Source organism: Macaca nemestrina, chromosome 3 (assembly GCF_043159975.1).
Source record: "Macaca nemestrina isolate mMacNem1 chromosome 3, mMacNem.hap1, whole genome shotgun sequence".
Taxonomy (NCBI): domain Eukaryota; kingdom Metazoa; phylum Chordata; class Mammalia; order Primates; family Cercopithecidae; genus Macaca; species Macaca nemestrina.
In genome coordinates, this window is record NC_092127.1 from 169,311,017 (window position 1) to 169,328,244 (window position 17,228).

The 17,228-nt window shown below is 35.7% G+C and overlaps 1 long non-coding RNA gene across 2 annotated transcripts in view; it reads left to right on the plus strand.

Moving 5' to 3' along the window:
- The window catches only part of LOC139362222 (uncharacterized), a 51,191-nt gene extending 39,975 nt beyond the window's left edge, over positions 1–11,216 (plus strand). For both annotated transcript variants that reach the window (XR_011620638.1, XR_011620639.1), the window contains exons 2-3: positions 10,366–10,424; positions 11,000–11,216. This is a non-coding gene — a long non-coding RNA (uncharacterized lncRNA). The remainder of the gene's footprint in view (positions 1–10,365; positions 10,425–10,999) is intronic.
- The last annotated feature ends 6,012 nt before the right edge of the window (positions 11,217–17,228 follow it).

Below are 17,228 nucleotides of genomic sequence, written 5' to 3' on the forward strand. Positions count from 1 at the left end.
GGTTTCACCATGTTGGCCAGGCTGGTCTCAAACTCCTGACCTCAAATGATCAACCCTCCTCAGCCTCCCAAAGTGCTGGGATTACAGGCATGAGCCACCTCTCCTAGCAAGTGATAGCCTGTCTTAAAAACTCTGTACTCCACTCTAAGAATCCATACCAAAAGGACTATGTCTGTCTTACTCATTTTTGAGTCACCAGCACCCAGTACAGTGTTTCTGACATAGTAGAAACTCAATGAAATATTGTTAAAGGAAGAAATGTATTTTTTCCATATGTTTCATGTTTTAAAAAATGGATTTTTCACAGTGACATAATGTGAGTATGTGTGTGTGTGTTTAAAGCAATATTTTCTCTATTGACTCTGTTATTCATTTTGTCTTTCTTAAAATCACAGTATGTTACTGTGATTTCCAGAAAAAAATGGAGAAATAAATTCATGTCTGTAGTAGAGACAGAAATAGTCTTACTAAAATAACTGGAGGAAAAGAGTGGCACAGGTGTTATAAGCAATCATTCTTATTTTGATTTTGGCATTTGCACTTAAGTTTAGTGCATGTGGTAGTGTAGAAACGGAGGAAACAGCAACATAGTGAAAAGAGGGTGTGAATATTGTGCTGTTCAGCTTACCATCTTTTCTTTCACTTAACCTACTCCTCTGAACCTCAGCATGCTGGAAATTGACTGGGCCACACTGAAAAATTAGAAAGTGAACTTAACATTTTGCAGAAAACTTTGAAACTTCCATTTCTCTAGAAGAGAGATAATTAGGTGGACATTCTTGTCCCTCTACTCTTAAATTGGACTAAACCAACAAACTTGTTCTGTTAGTAGAATCTTTAATTGAGGGACATATTTTTCAATCTAGTAAGAATGTGAAAACAAGATGTAAATGACAAAAGGCAAACTTTGTGGCAAGTGGAAAAGGAGGATACAAATGAAGAAGTGAAGGAAATTGGATCACAAAGGCAGATCTCCAGGCATCTAGAAGTTGAAGTAAGGAAAGGTAAAAAAGAAAGTTTGAGGAAGAAGAGGGAAAAGAGAAAACGTAAACTGTAATAGAAATAGAAATACACAGACTTCATTTTTAAAGAGGCAGAATACTTTTGTTTATATTTTTAAAAAAGATAAACTACAAAAGGAAATACACCTATACTATGGCAATATAAGAGAAACATATGTTGTATTTTGCAAAATCTGAAATGGGAACGTCTACTTTTAAGTCCCAATGATAATTTTTATCTTAAAAAAGTACTCCAAAAGTAGAAAGTACTTGAGTTATCTCTTTTCTTTATGTATCACATACAGTTTTATGCAATTCTTTTTTTTTTTTTTTTTTTTTTTGAGACGGAGTCTTGCTCTGTGGCCGAGACTGGAGTGCAGTAGCCGGATCTCGGCTCACTGCAAGCTCCGCCTCCCGGGTTTACGCCATTCTCCTGCCTCAGTCTCCCGAGTAGCTGGGACTACAGGAACCCGCCACCTCGCCCGGCTATTTTTTTGTATTTTTTTACTAGAGACGGGGTTTCACCGGGTTAGCCAGGATGGTCTCGATCTCCTGACCTCGTGATCCGCCCGTCTCGGCCTCCCAAAGTGCTGGGATTACAGGCTTGAGCCACCGCGCCCGGCCAAGTTTTATGCAATTCTTGTTGACATACTTCCTAACCATATCCCACTTTTGTTCGCTTTTCTGTCTCCATTATTACCATACTGCAGCAATCCTGTTCCATTATCTTCCTAATGAGCCATAGCCTTCTAACTAGACCTCTTACATTCCCTTTTAATTCTATACAATGTAATCTAATCTTGATATAGTCACTACCAGATCTTTGTAATTATAAAATATATTAAATCACTCCTCTACTTAAAACAATGCTACCGTCTTGCCAATGCAAGGCAATGTAGCAGTCTCCGGTGGCCTGAGGTAGTACCCAGCATCCTTTGACTCATGACCAAGAAAGTTAAGGAGCCTGGACACTAAGGATGAGGTTGGAATGAAAGTTTAATAAGCAAAAGAAGAAAGCTCTCCATTGTGAAGAGGAGACCCAGAAGATGGTTGCCGATTTTACCGTTGAATGCAAAGGCCTTTATAAGAAACTGGTGAGGGCTGGGCATCTTATTTGCATAAGGTGCAAATTTCTGGTAACTCCACCTTGTCCTCCTAGTGTGCATGCAGGCCCTTCCTTAGCTTGAGTTACTACATACTGCTTTGTTCCCCTTACTGTGCATGTGTCCGAGGATGGAATTTTCTATTGCAGGCATGTCTGGGCAAGTCACTTGTGTAGCTTTTCTCATCTGTGCAACTGTGGGCATGTCTATAGCAAGCCCCCCTCCCCCCCCCGCCCACCGCCCCCGACCCACTCCCTGCAAAAGTTCCCTGCAGGCTATTCTTCTGTTTGAAAGAATACAACCGAGGACCCACCCTGCCTGCCTGACCGGTTTCTTCCTTTCTCCACTCTCAACAATTTGATGATTTCCTATCACGCTAAAAGGACATCAAAACTCTTCAACTTGGCTTATAAAGCTTCATGGACTGCAAATTTTTTAAATAATCATGTTTTCTCCCCTGTAAAAGTATATTTCTGTTCTTACCATGCCTCCCTGGAGAGGAAATATTCTTATTTATGCCTTTGCTAGGCTTACACATTCTATTTTATTGGATAAAGAAGTCACAGGCCATCCTTACATGCCTAAGGATGCATAGGTATGTAAGCACACATGATATGCAAGAAGAAAGTATAGCATCTACCACTGTCTCTTCATTCAATCCAGTCCCAGTCCACTCATGAAAGCCTAAATACCAAAAGATCTGTAGTATCCATATTCATAAGATTCAGGGAACATAAATTAATGCTTCTTTGGGATAGACATTGCAAAGTGCACCTTAAGACAAAAGTCTACTATTCTCTTTGCTTTTATAGAGGCTTTGTTCTGTGGAGAGCTTCAGTATACTACTGGTCACAATGACAGCATAGGTGATGTCGGTGGAGTGTAGAGGCCATATTTAACAGGCCAAGAGAGAAAATAACAAGTTCAGAAGCAAAGCATTAGTATGCCCATGGGCATTAGCAGCCCAGGCTTCTCACACACCTTGGATTGTTGAAACAGGTTAGGAGAAAAATGACAAAAGGACGTGACATCTGACATCACTGTTTAAGAGTGGAAAAACCCTGAAAAACTTCCTGAAGTGTGTGATTTTTTATTTATTTATTTATTTTTTATGAAAGTACCCAAATCACAGAAGAATTCTTTGTTACAAGTGAGACTTAATTATTTACCATGAGATGGGTAATCATATAAACCTTTAAACCATCCCTGTTTGAATATATATCATGATTTCTACTAACTGCAACTTCACCTAAATCAGGTCAGATCAGGTGTTTACTAAATTTCAACAGCAGAATAATTTTATTTTGCATTTTTGCAATGTGGTAAAGGTTATATTAAATTTTACTTTACCATTGAAAATAAATAGGCTGCTCTGATTATTTTACACAAGAGTCTGAAGTTTAACAGACTCTTTTAAGTAAATCTGAATCAGAATGTTCATAAGTGCCTGTGAATTGAAGCTTCAAGTTGCTTAATCTAAATCACAGCATGAGTAATTGCAATAAATCCTCCTCACATAGCTAACAATTCACCAGAGACCAGATCTGTGACAATCTTGTTCTCTAGGCTGGAATTTTGAATAGAACATTAAAAAAGATACTGCATTTGTGAACTTAAAGTGGTACTATTTCTGCCTAGGTTATCTTCAACTTCAGAATATTTATTCCATCAAATAAAATACATATAATAATTTTTATTTAATAATAATAGGTTAGTAGTAAAGCATTTCAAAAAAAATAAGCATAGTTTATTTAAGTTGTCATAAAAGTTTAAATCAATATCCATACTTAATTTTTGATTCGGGAACTAAAATATTTAATTTGACTAGCTAAATTAAATATGTCATGAATTGAAGTTAAGAACTGAAGTTTTATATAAATGTCATTGTCATTTTCTGAAGTGTTTTAAGTAAATTACAGGAAGCAGTTTGGGATGTTAACATTGATTTACGGACTAGTTTCATCACAGAGCAAACATGAATATTACGAACATCATAAAAATCATTAAATATGCATGCATTCTTGCATTTTGGACATACATTGTATGTATGCCAAATACTGCATTTGCAAGGTGTTGGTAGATTAAAAGATAGAATAAGTTTGTTTCAAAGCCTTGCTTTCTTTTATTTTGAGCAGTCTGTACCCATTGCAGAGGATCTGAATGGATCTATGACATGTCTGGATCTGAACTGTTTCCATTCTAAAGAAGAGGTTTACTGTAGCATACATGTACTGAGATATAGAAAAAAGGGGAATAAGTTATAGTTTCAAATTTTTTAAAGTCACTGTCAGTGAAAATTTAACCAAATCACATAGTAATGGGAAACACGTCTATTATGCATATCACATTCTAATCATCAGTTCTAACTATGGTTAAAATTTTTATATACAATTGGTCCTCTGTATTTGCAAGGTCCACATCCTTGGATTCAACCAACATAGCACCAAAAATGTATTTAGATCTACAATGGTTGCATCTGTACTGAATGTGTACAGGCTTCTTTTTCCTATTATTTCCTAAAGAATACAATAAAACAACTATTTATATAACATTTACATTGTTTTTGGTATTATAAGTAATCTAGGGATGAATGAGAGTATTTGGGAAGGTGTGCTTAGGTAATACGCAAATACTATGCCATTTCACACAAGGGATGTGAACATCCCTGGATTTGGGTGTCTCTGGGAGAGTAGGGGTTCTCTTGGAACCACAAACCAGAGGTACTAAGGCACAACTGTATAGACAAAGAGAAATATTTATTTTGCTGCACATAAGCATTGAATATGACAATTGTCAACTGAAAAATAATGAAAGCTATACATTTAAGAAGGAGACTTTATATCTTATAAAGGATTACATCCTGCAGCGTTACCATTCTGACAGGCTGGGAAGCAGAGCCTCTGGCTGAAAACTGAAAGGCAGCCACTTTGATGGCGGGGAGGGTGGAACAGGGATTTATGCTGAATGAGTTGGCCAAGTATACATACCCATGAATGGGGTCCTACTGCATGCACACTGAATAAACATACATGTTATGTATGACCAATATTCACTTTGGGGTGGAGTCTTAACATTCAAATATATGACAATTAGACCCTATACATCAAAAGGTGAAACAGAGACAGGAAGACACCCAAGTACGTAGCTCTGTAAACTGGCCAGAACCACTCATGGTCAGTATTATCAGGAGAAAGATACTGAAACCAATCTCCTGTCCAGTCAATGCTGTAGTTATGGCTTGTGGCACAGGAGGATGAGAATCAGCATCTGGTGATAGATGAGCTACAATTTTTTAAACATTTGTTATCTTAAGGCCAGTGCTTATTTAGCTGCTAGAGAAAAAAAAAAAGACAGAGAGAGAGAGAGAGAGAGAGAGAGAGAGAGAGAGAGAGAGAGAAACTTTGTGGCAGTTAGAACATAGTTTATTCTTTGTTATGTTTTTTTAAAGGAAGCTTCATTCTTGTTGCCCAGGCTGGAGTGCAATGGCGGGATCTCTGGATCTCGGCTTACTGCAACCTCCGCCTCCCAGGTTCAAGCAATTCTCCTGCCTCAGCCACTAGAGTAGCTGGGATTACAGGTGGCCACCATCATGCTCAACTAATTTTTTGTATTTTTAGTAGAGACGGGGTTTCACTGTGTTAGCCAGGCTGGTCTCGAACTCCTGTCCTCAGGTGAGCCACCCGCCTCAGCCTCCCAAAAGTGCTGGGATTACACCGCACCTGTTTCCAATTTAGTTTATTCTTTAAGTGCAGGAGTACATGACTTAAGCTTTGCCTGGCAGGAGCCTAGGTCTTCTTTATCATTTGGTATCTTATTTCCACAGAGTCCATTCTGTCCATCTTATGAGCTCTGTTTTAACGTTAGTGCTTGTTTGTTGTGTTTAAACAGTGAAAGGGAACGAGCATCATAAGGCGTGTGTGACCTCCCATCCCATCATGGCCAGGAATTCAGGTATTAAGTTTTCTCTGGGGTCCCCTTGGCTAAAAGGGGGTCTGTTAAGTTGGTTGATGGCCATTAAATTTTATTTTTACCTCTCAAAATCTAATGGCAAAATTATATATTTTAGAGTTTCTCCACAAACCTTCTCTCTTCTTCTAATGACAGACATTTCTTTTTAATTTTATATATTCTAAAGCTATATGCTCCATGCCTGGTAGTGATGGCCAGATATCAATTATCATTAACAATCTGAAGAAGCTCCATGAAACTAATGCTATATTAACACACAATCTTTTCTGCTTTTACAAAATTTTATTGATCTTTGGTTTGATTGTGTTAGATATTGTCTAACAACTTCTTACCTTGGTTGAATGTTCTTACGGTTGACTATGATGGATTCTGTCCTATTCTTCCCAGCTTTAGGATGAGAATTGTGTTTTATTATCTCCTTGTTACTATTCAGTAGACTGAATGTGTGTGTTCCCTCAAAATTCCTATGTTGAAATCTAATTCCCATTGGGATGGTACTTGAAGGTGAAAACTTTAGCAGGTAATAAGACATAGCAGTTGAGCCCTTATGAATGGAATGAGTGCGCTTATAAAAGAGACCTCAGTGAGCCTTCTTCCCCCTTCAGCTATGTGAAGATACAACTAAAATATGTCCATCTACTTGCCAGGTAGCAAGTCTTTACCAGACACTGAATCTACCAGTGTCTTGATTTTAGACTTCCTTAGACTTCTAGAAATATAAGAAATAGACGTTTCTTGTTTATAAGCCACTCAGTCTATGGGATTCTGTTATAGCAGTCAGAAAGGACTAAGACTCCTCTCTCTCTCTCTCTCCTCATCTCTCTCTCTCCTCTCACTGTATTCATGAGTCTTCATAATACCCAGGTTATAACAGATGCCATTCTTTAAACAACGATTCATCAGCAGAGGACTGAGGAAGGAGATTTATAGTCCTAATGTGTTACCAAATAATTTCCTAAAAATAATTTCCTTAAAAATAATTTTTCTAAAAATGTACTGCCCTGCAAGAACAGAATCCACATATATTTCTCTTAAAATGAGAACGGAAGAGGAATAAAATGAAGAGCTTTATGCTTCTCTGATCTCAATGTTAAGTTGGATTCATGCCTTGAAGAAACTTCACTGCCTTGCAAATTTTCCCAAGTTTGTCCTTGACTATAAAGGGCTACAAACCACTCTTGATAACATCTTAGCAGTTCCAGGCACTCAGAAGAAAACTCTGTATTAGCCTGAAGTGTCATCGTATAATGCTGTAGTTTCCAAGACGCTTTTAAACTGTACTGTGGTATATAATGTGCATCCCTGAGCTGTTTGTGAGTAATATTTCTACAAAGTGAACCTCTAGGAAATCTCGTCTGCTCTTCCCATGTTTCTTCATGAGGGTCTGTCATTAAAGGTTCTAATATATCCATCAGCTTTGTGCTTGTGAAACATGAAACTGAAAAATAAAAGAGGGTGAATCAATAATTCAACAACGTAATTTGGCAGTATTTTCTAATTCTATGGTCTGCAGAGAACAAACTGTATTCTTTAAAGTATATGCATTCGATATGCAAAGCTAACTGCTCTCATACTTCTAGCCATACCCATTCTGAAGTTGTAAATTGGGAAGTGCAATGACATTCACTATCATTGGACAGAAGATACTATAAGGAGGTCAGAGAATATAGCCTTTGGCAAACAAGATTGCAGGCGCTAAGAATGGAAGTGTGTAAGTTCTGTACAAACCCCCTAGCCCAAGATATCATGTATACCATGAAGACCAATAAGCAAGATGCATCAGTTTATAAGTCAGATACTAATATCATATGTTTCCTCTGGATAAAGAAAAACTCAAAAGATTTAAGGATTTCTTTTTAAACTACAATTTGCTCTGAGCATCCATGTAGCCCTGACAAAAGGAAAACAGTGCAACAAAATAAACACAAGCCAAAAAAAAAAAAAAAAATTGATAACTTCAGTCCTTCAGTCTGACATAGTAGAAATAAAAAGTAAAAATTTTTTTTTTGGTAAACTTTTCTCAAAATGCTTCATGACAATATAGTTCAATTAGATTATACAATTTCTCATCTGAATAATAATTTGGACCATTTAATTGATAGACATGTCTAAACTTGGGAAGTAATTAATTTTGCTATTAGAGTTTTTTAGATATTGAGGAAAAGAGATTTTTAAATCTTTGAATTTGTACAAAAATACATTATTCCAGCTGTCAGATAATTTCACCCCAAAATTGGTGAGCTCCAGGCTACTATTATAGGACCCGCATTGTCACATCCTCTGAAGCATTTCGTTCATGCCTTAATCAGTATTTATAACCTTGCTGTGTGACAAAATTTGAAGTGATCATACTATTATATTACGTGAAACCTGTCCCAGAGCTCAAACTTAAGACAAGGCACAATAAAAAAATATAATATGTGAGAATTAGTCTATTCAAAAAAGACGTGCAAAAGAGACACTTGGGGACACATGAGATAAAGGGAGAATTATAAAGCATGCAGACTTTAGATACCTGCTGTGAGAAACCTGTCTGCCTGCCCCAAATTTTTCAGAAGACTTTCAAATCCTACCGCTCTTGTTCAGATAGATAACCTACACCCAATTTTATTTTGAATCTGAGCCCCTCATATTACCTTCCCACACCCAACCCAACCTCTTTCTCCAGTGGTTTACACTATCTCTGTAGATGGCAACCAAGCCTCCAATAGCTCAGGACCAAAATTTTAGAACCATCCATGAGCCTCTCCCTCTCTCGTACTTCACATTTCTTTTCACCCCCTGCAAATTCTTTTAGCTCTACCTTAAAAACAGATCAACATATATGCAGAACCTAAACACTCTTCATGATTTCCCTCCTACCACCCTGGTCTGAGACACCACCATGAGTTATTGGGAACTAGGGGTGGAGGGGTAGCCTCTCAGCCTCTTTCCCTTTGGCCCTAAACTCTCCTTTCTCTACATCCCCCACTTCAGACTGTACACAACACAGTGGTCAAAATGATTGTGTGATAGCCTGAGTCAGATATATCACTCCACGACAGAAACAGCCAATGGCTCCCCAACCTAGTCTGAGCGAAAATCAGTCTTAAAGATGCGTTGTGAGATTTGAACTCCACCCTCCAGACCTGCAGTGTCACTATCTCGAGGAAACCATTTCTTTGTTTGTTGCTATCACTTATTCTACTCCAGGCACATTGATCACTTGTATGCCACTCATCATTCCTTCTTTCTGGAATGCTTCCCCAATATCCGTGTGCGTCGCTGCCTCTGCCACTTCTAGCCTTTGCTTGGGTGTCACTGTCTTCTTGATTTATCCTCTGACCACTGTAGTTAACATTTTAGCCCTGCTTCTAACCTAGTCCTCCCAACCCTCATTCTTGATTCATTTTTTTTTTCTATCTTAAGCATTCCGTTAAACATAAACATTGATTTCATATTTTTCACAAAGATTCCAGGTAATGTTTAGTAGGAATTATTGCTAAAAATCAATCCTTTGGGCAAATAACCTCTTTCTTCCTCTTCAACTCTTATTCTTTGACAAAGTGTTTACATACTGTATAATTTACTTGTTACTTGGTTTTTATACCTCCTTTTACTAGAACATAAGGTTCATGAGAGGATGATTTTTGCTTCTTTTATTAGCTTCCACATGGTGAGCATTTAGAGGTGTACTTGCAACCTAATATTGCTCAATAAATAAGTAGTTGAATACACTTTGGAGTTTACTCTTTTAATGAATAATAATGGTTTTCATTTATCCCTTTCCTTTAGTATTTATTAGGCTTATAGATGCCAGGTTTTATAGAATGAAAGGGAAATGTAAAGGATTTCTATAGATCACAACATGTCTTTCTTCCATCTCTATCCCCAAACCCCATGATAAGAGGATTTTAACTATTCAAGTTCATTTTTGTAGTTTATATACTTAACATGGCCCTTGGCTAATGGGGCTTTTAATAAATATTTTGATATGGATGAATGAGTCATAAATATAATTTCTGTAAAATGAATAGCTTGGCTTAGAAGTGTTCCTCAATCTGGGTGCTATTGTCATTTTAGGGCACATTCTGGGTTACACACTAGATGCCAGTAGTACTCATCACAACCCTTCAATAGTGACAACCAAAAATGTCTTTAGGTACTGCCAAATGTATCCTGGGGGCAAAATCACTCCAGGTAGGACCTTCTGCTCTAGAAGATTCTAACATTTTATAAAATGAAGCTATGAACTTCTCATCTACTACCCTAATAGATGATCCAGGCTTCTTATTCTCTCTCTTGCTTTCTAGATTTCAACCACCAAAGATTTGCTGTCATCCGCATGGCAGAATAAAAAGATGACATTTCAGTGAGTTGATCTATGTTGCTCTGATTCAAAGTTAATGATACAGTCTTAATGTTTCTGTGCTTGTTCCTGTTTTATCATCTCTGCTGTCAACTCACTATTAAAGATTTTGTTTTCTTATTATATGTGCAAAGGTAATATATAAACTACCAAAACAATGAGGTGAATAGGTTTGCAGGTTGAAATATTGAACCGTTTTATGTATGCAAAAGCCAGTGAAAACAAACACTTAGCTTTTTCTGACATTATCTGGTTCTTAAGAGACTCTTGACAAACAGGAAATTGCTAAGAAAACATAGCAAGAGTATCAAATATTTGGTGTTTATATCGTATCTTCAAATTGGTGAAATAAAATTTAGTACAATGTCTCTGTCAGGATATGTTATATCCATTGAATAAAATATTGCATATAGATTTAAAAAAAACTCTTCTCATCAACTACTATGTTTTTCTTTTACAATGTTCCAAACAATTAGCAAAAACACTGAAACTACTTCATCAGTGAAGTTCAGACTCTGGAGAACATCAATCAAGTGACTCTGCCAACAATTCAATAGTGTTTCTCTATTATTTCACAGGGAAATTGGAATGTTGCTGAAACACTTTAGCTAAGTACATTCTGGCAATGGAAAGCATAGCGCAACTCTCAAGTCAATCATCAATGTGATTGTCATCAAAAGCAGGAAGATTTCTACCCTCATGCCCCTCTTTACCTTATTTCTGTGTCTCTACACCCATACCATAAGCAGATAAATCCCTGGTCAAAATTATAAAATAAATCAACTCGGGGGTTGACTATTGCTGTTTTCATTTGTAATTTGGCCTCTACATCCATCAGGATAGATGAGAAACTCCGACAAACTTAGAAGTTTGAAACAACAAAAGCTTATTTATCTCATGCTAAACGTCTTGAGTCAGCAGGAGAGTTTGACTTGGAGACCTAAAGTGACGGGATCCTCACTATTTGGAACATTGGCAAAAGGAAGAGAGCATGCTAAATTGTTGGTTAATACTTAATGGCTCACATTTCATTGGCCAAATCATATCACATAATTGTGTTTCACTTAAAGAGGAGTAAGGTAGAGCAATCCTGCCGTGTGCCTACCCATAGGGAGAGAATCAGAAACAAGTGAAATAGTAACAATGGCCACCTCAGGCCTCCTTTATTTTTCAGAAATGTTCTGCTTTATTATTATTACTCTGGTCATTTAAATTGCTCATATGTGATTTTTTTTTTCTACTACCAAAATCCCTATAACGATAGAAGAAAAACGCAACTGATTGTATAATTTCATCGAGGAAGAACTTTGCTTGTTCCTACCACAGATATGTTTTAGTCATCTTTTATCCTCAATACTGAGGACAATATCTAAAATGAAATTTGGAGGCACTCCGTAATACTTGTTAAAAAATGAATAGGTTTTTTTTAAGTAGTGAATTAACACGATCTCTGAACTTTCATACAAAAACAATGATGAAATAATTACTTTCAATTCAAACAGAAAGTGAAAAGTACACAGAGTAAAAAGAATATGTCAGTGTTGGAAATGGGTTTATGACATAGGTAAGAATCCACACCAAGGCCATGAATCACTCAGCAAGGCTAGTTTACTTTCTGCAGAAAGGGTATAACTCGCCAACAGTCTCACCACGGGAGCACGTCGAACAAAGGAGACAGGGACATTTATAACTTTCATAACCTGATGCAATTGCCCTATGGCTGGGTTCCATTACCATTGGTTGGAATGGGACCTCACATTCTAAGCTTGACCCAATTGGTTGACAGCTTGGAACTTTCCTAAATAGGCAAAGGAGAAAGAGGACAAAGAAAAGAGGAAGCTAGTCATAAGAGGGCCAGGAGGGTTTCCAAATAAGGAATGGCATGCACTATGGTCAGGGGTTTGCTTAGTCCTGTCCAGGCATGCTGGGGCAAGTTAGAGCAGCTGCATTAGAACATATAGATGTAGATATACATAGAGCAAGGAAATGACAAGCTCTTTATGGTTTCAAGAAACTTTGAAGAAGAAATTCTCTATTCCTCACAGTCAGGTAACTTTCTATTGTTATTGATTTTATCCTAATCATATTGAAATTTTGATGTTTCCATAATCCTGCTCCCAGACTTTTTCTGTTAGTATACATGCTCACCCCAGGTAATAAGGTCGAATCATGAGAGCAGAAAAAAACATTTACATTTTGTTTTTCTACTATAATGAAGCCAACATCTTAATCAGGACTCATCACACAATAGACAATAAATTGAATGAATTTCTACCATTAAGGCTGAAGATATTCTCCATAAGATTATAATTCCCAATTCTTACATCCAGTCCAAATCTCTCTCTTAATCTTCAACTGTGTGTGTGTGAGTGTGTATATATACATATACCTATTCTTTTTATACTGTGTGTGAGTGTGTATATATACATATACCTATTCTTTATATACTCTGGACATCTTAAACTACACAAGTCCAAACTGATGCATTAACTCTACTTCCTTCCAAACCTGATCTTCTAGCCCACTATTCTATAAAAAACACTAACAGTTACCTAAATCAGAAATTCGAGTATTGTTTTTGACTGTTTCCTCACTCTTACAAACCATAGCCAACCAGTCAGTAAGTATGGTCAAATCTACCTCTCCCCTCTCTTTTAAATATTACTTTCTTTTCTCCAGGTTCCTTGACAATGACCTACATTAAGCCACCATTACCTCTTACGGAATTAATGGAACATTCTTTTGACTTTCCTCTAGACCCTTTGTAATTTTCTCTCCAAGTGATACATGCAAATCGATTCTACCATTTTCCTGTTTAAAGTAATACAATAGGATACTTTTGCCTCTAGTAAAAAATATCTAACACAAAATACATTTTTGTTTAATATTTTTAGATAATAATTTTTTTGTTTGTTTGTTTTCCTTTTTAGCCTTACCTCTGAACATCAGCAGATATGACACCAAATCAAAACATTGGTATTTAACAGTGGGGATTATATAAATCTTTGATAGTTTGAGTGATATTAAAAAAAGAACTTTTAGCAAACACACACACACACACACACATTCACACACATACATATATGTATTTCTAAAATCACTTTAATTCTCCCTAAAGGAAAAAAAAAAAAAAAAAAAAAAAAAAAAAAAAAAAAAAAAAAAAAAACTAGACTAGGTGGGTATCTGAAAATCAACAGGGAAAAAAAAAAAAAAAAAAAAAAAAAAAAAAACTCATGGATTCCATCTCCTTAGCTGAGTGTGTCACTGATGTTTTTAAATGTTAGATATGGAGCTTGGATATTAGTCCATGTCTAAAATACTATGAATTTTATAGAACACTCTTTGAGACACAGGGAATATATTATTATTTCCACATTGCAAATGGGGAAAATGAATTTTCAGTGAATTAATTGATTTGCCAAAGGTCAGTCAATTATTTTGTGGCAGAGCAGAGATGAGTCTTCAGTTTTCTCACTCTTTCTTCTACTCCAGTGTTTTACTGGGATATATGAAAGTGGGGGTAGGGACTACCGATCTCTGCGTCCTAGAAGATTAAATCTAGATCTAAAGGAAAAGGAGAATTAAGTAGACTAAAATGAAAATCATGGTGATAATTTGACTTCAAAGGATGCCTTGCTTTTTCTGTACCATATCATTTCCGCTAATAAAATATAGTTTCAGTGTTTATAGTTACCTAGAATGTTAGCAATACACTTGCAAAACAAATGGTGAATACTTAAATAAGATTGTAAGATAAAATAAACGTGATTATAATACTGCCATTTATTACGTGTGCCTATGTACATTAACTCATTCCATTCATTTTAATAATAATTTTACTTACCTATTGCTTATGTATTTCCTTCTGACAGCAAAAGTCTCCAAATTGTGAGAGAGTTAGCACAATCTTAGATAATTTAAAGAAGACTGCATTGCTGTCACAGTGAATACTAAGTAACCTCTGAATTCTGCTACTGAGTTTTGATAACATTTATAACGTCTGTTACTTCTAAAATCTGTAGCTGTCTTTCATTATCCTAAAGTAAATTATTTATTTTTTAATCAGGAAATATTCTTTGGGATTATTTGTTTTCCCTTGAAATTTTATACTTTTTTATGATCCTCACCAAAACTAATCTCTAGCTAATCACTTCTTCACTCCTTTTGAATGTTTTGTTTAGCAAGTAGATTTTGCTAGAGTTTAGAACAAAACACAGTAATTAAATTTTTTTTTTTTTTTAATTTGGAACGTTCATCTAACAACATACTGTACAGTTCAGTCCTAAATAAATCACTGGAGTTTCTAATTTATCCTCCTACTTTTTCATATCCTACTGTCTCTAGAACATCTCAAGCATGAACTGTGTGCTAAGAGGTGAAAGATGTAACAAATATATTACTGTAGCATATTTAAGGGTTTTAGCTGTAGGTTTTTTTTTTTTTTTTTCCGATTATATTTCCCTCTAAATAAAAGTAGCACTATCACAGGGGGAGTTTTAAGCAATCTTCAGACATTTTTTTCCCTTTTTTTTGTGAAAGTAAAACAAAAACTTGGTTGCCAATTTAAGTGAGTAGCATTATTTGACAATATATTTTAAGATGACAATGGAACTCACAAATCACCACTTTCTTACTTACATGGCTGAAATCACTTTATTTCTATGCATTCAAATATTTTCTCTGGAAAATGCAAGAAATAATATTGACCTTACTCACTGCTAACTAATAAAAGTGATCACCAAGCTCTTATTGGATGCAAAGTGCCACGGAAATGTAAGTGCTCAATGAGGCAATGAGCCTGATGGAATATTTTTCTGCTCTGTTAAAATGCTTGAATGTTATATCTTCATAAATCAGTTCACATTACTACTAAAGATGTTTCATTAACAAAATCACTGAAAAGTGCATTGATTTTTTCAATTAAAAGGTGGGATACTTCTTTAATGTAAAGTTAGAGTATTTGAGGAACATTTGTACCAAAAGTCTACTAAAAATGCATGTCCTTGAGTGATCAGTAAAACATTCAGCAGGTTGTTTAAGTCAAAGGCCAAGTGACTTTTTAAAAATAGTGCTTTGTTTCTATAATGTGAAGTTGGTATTTCTAATTTCCAAATCACCTACTGTTATTAGTAGAAAATATTTGAGATATGTACACATCACCTAATGCTGGAAAATCTGCTTACATGGTTAGAGCTAGTAAAAGCAAGGGATTCTGAATGTAAAAGATCACGCAATCGGATTTAATTGCTCTCTGGTGGTGCAAACCAATTTAGGATAAACTGGGAATTCATAAATGAAAATTAATATAACGTTGCCAATTTTGAGTGACTAAGGTGGATCAAGTCCTTCACAAAGGCACCACTGTGAGATATTTATCATGATAACAGTTTCGGAGATGAGAAAACAGAGACTTAATGTGACTTCCTCAGAGTCATATTTCTCTAAGGGAGTTACTAAAATTTCATTCCATATCTATATAATTTGAAAGCTTCTGGGTTTTTTTTCCTACTATAGCATGAATCAAGTGTATAAATATTTGGACTTTGTCATCATCTATTACTTTGAAATGGCAGCAAATTCTCATAAGGAATGGATTTGCAATTAGTAGTTGTCAAATTTTAAGGATGCACTTAAAATTGGTTAGGTCAAGAAGGATTCAAATATAAAACTTTAGTTCAACTCATATTCATGGAGCACCTATTTTATGCAAGACACAGTGCTTAATGCTGGAGAGAGATAAATAAAATATTAACTAACAGATACATTGCTTTTGCACAAGATCTCACTCTAAGCATTTTACTTATTAATAATTTAATCCTTACAACAATTCTATGTGTTAGATATTATTACCACATTTTTATATATAAAATAATGAGATTGGGGAGGGTTTTATATTTTACTTTTAAGAAATTGGATCTCCCTATTGTGGAACCTGAATATCAGATATTTGTACAACAGGAGGGCAGGCTGGAAATTCAGGGAAGCGTTGATGGTGCAGTCGGGAGTCAGAAATCTGCAGGCTGGAAATTAGGCAAGGTTTATATGTTACAGTCTTTGAATATAATTACTTCAATTACTTCAAAAGTTAAATTCTTGGAGTAGAATTACTACTTCTTCAAGAAAGAGGGAACCTCCAACTGAATGGATGACATCCATCCATGTTATGAAAAATAATCTTCTTTACTCAGTTTACTGATTTAACTGTTAATCACATCTAAAAAAAGAAAAACACCTTCACAGCAGCATTTAGACTGGTATTTAACCAAACATGGATACCATAGCCTAGCCAAGTTGACACATATTAACCAGCGTATCTTCATTTTATAAATGAGGAAATAGAGATAGAATAAGTATTTTTCATAAAATCAGCCAGCTACTAAATGGAAGAGCCATGATTCAAAGCCTAGTTGGTTTTTTTTTTTTTTTTTTTTGAAGTTTTGAATGCTTAACTGCAACTCCAATATGAATCAATCCTTCTGCCTTCTGTTTGCCTTCCAATCTAGCAGAAAGATAGTTAAGGATGCCATTTTTGGTTTCCATGTTTTCATGTTATGCTTTGGGAAGATGGTGATGATGATGCACTGCTCTTATCTAGTTGTATCAGATATTTTAATTATGAATGTTTTTAAAAAATTCCTATAAGTAAAGGTGATGAAAAGAAAGAGTAGGTAATCACTGTTATACAAAAATACCTGAAGAGTTTGGAGTAGTTGGCCAAGTTGCATCTTTTTTCAATTCTGAAAGCTTAAGTGTCTGTTTCAAAACTTGCTAGTGCATTCTCACATCTAACAAACACAGAAGAGAAAG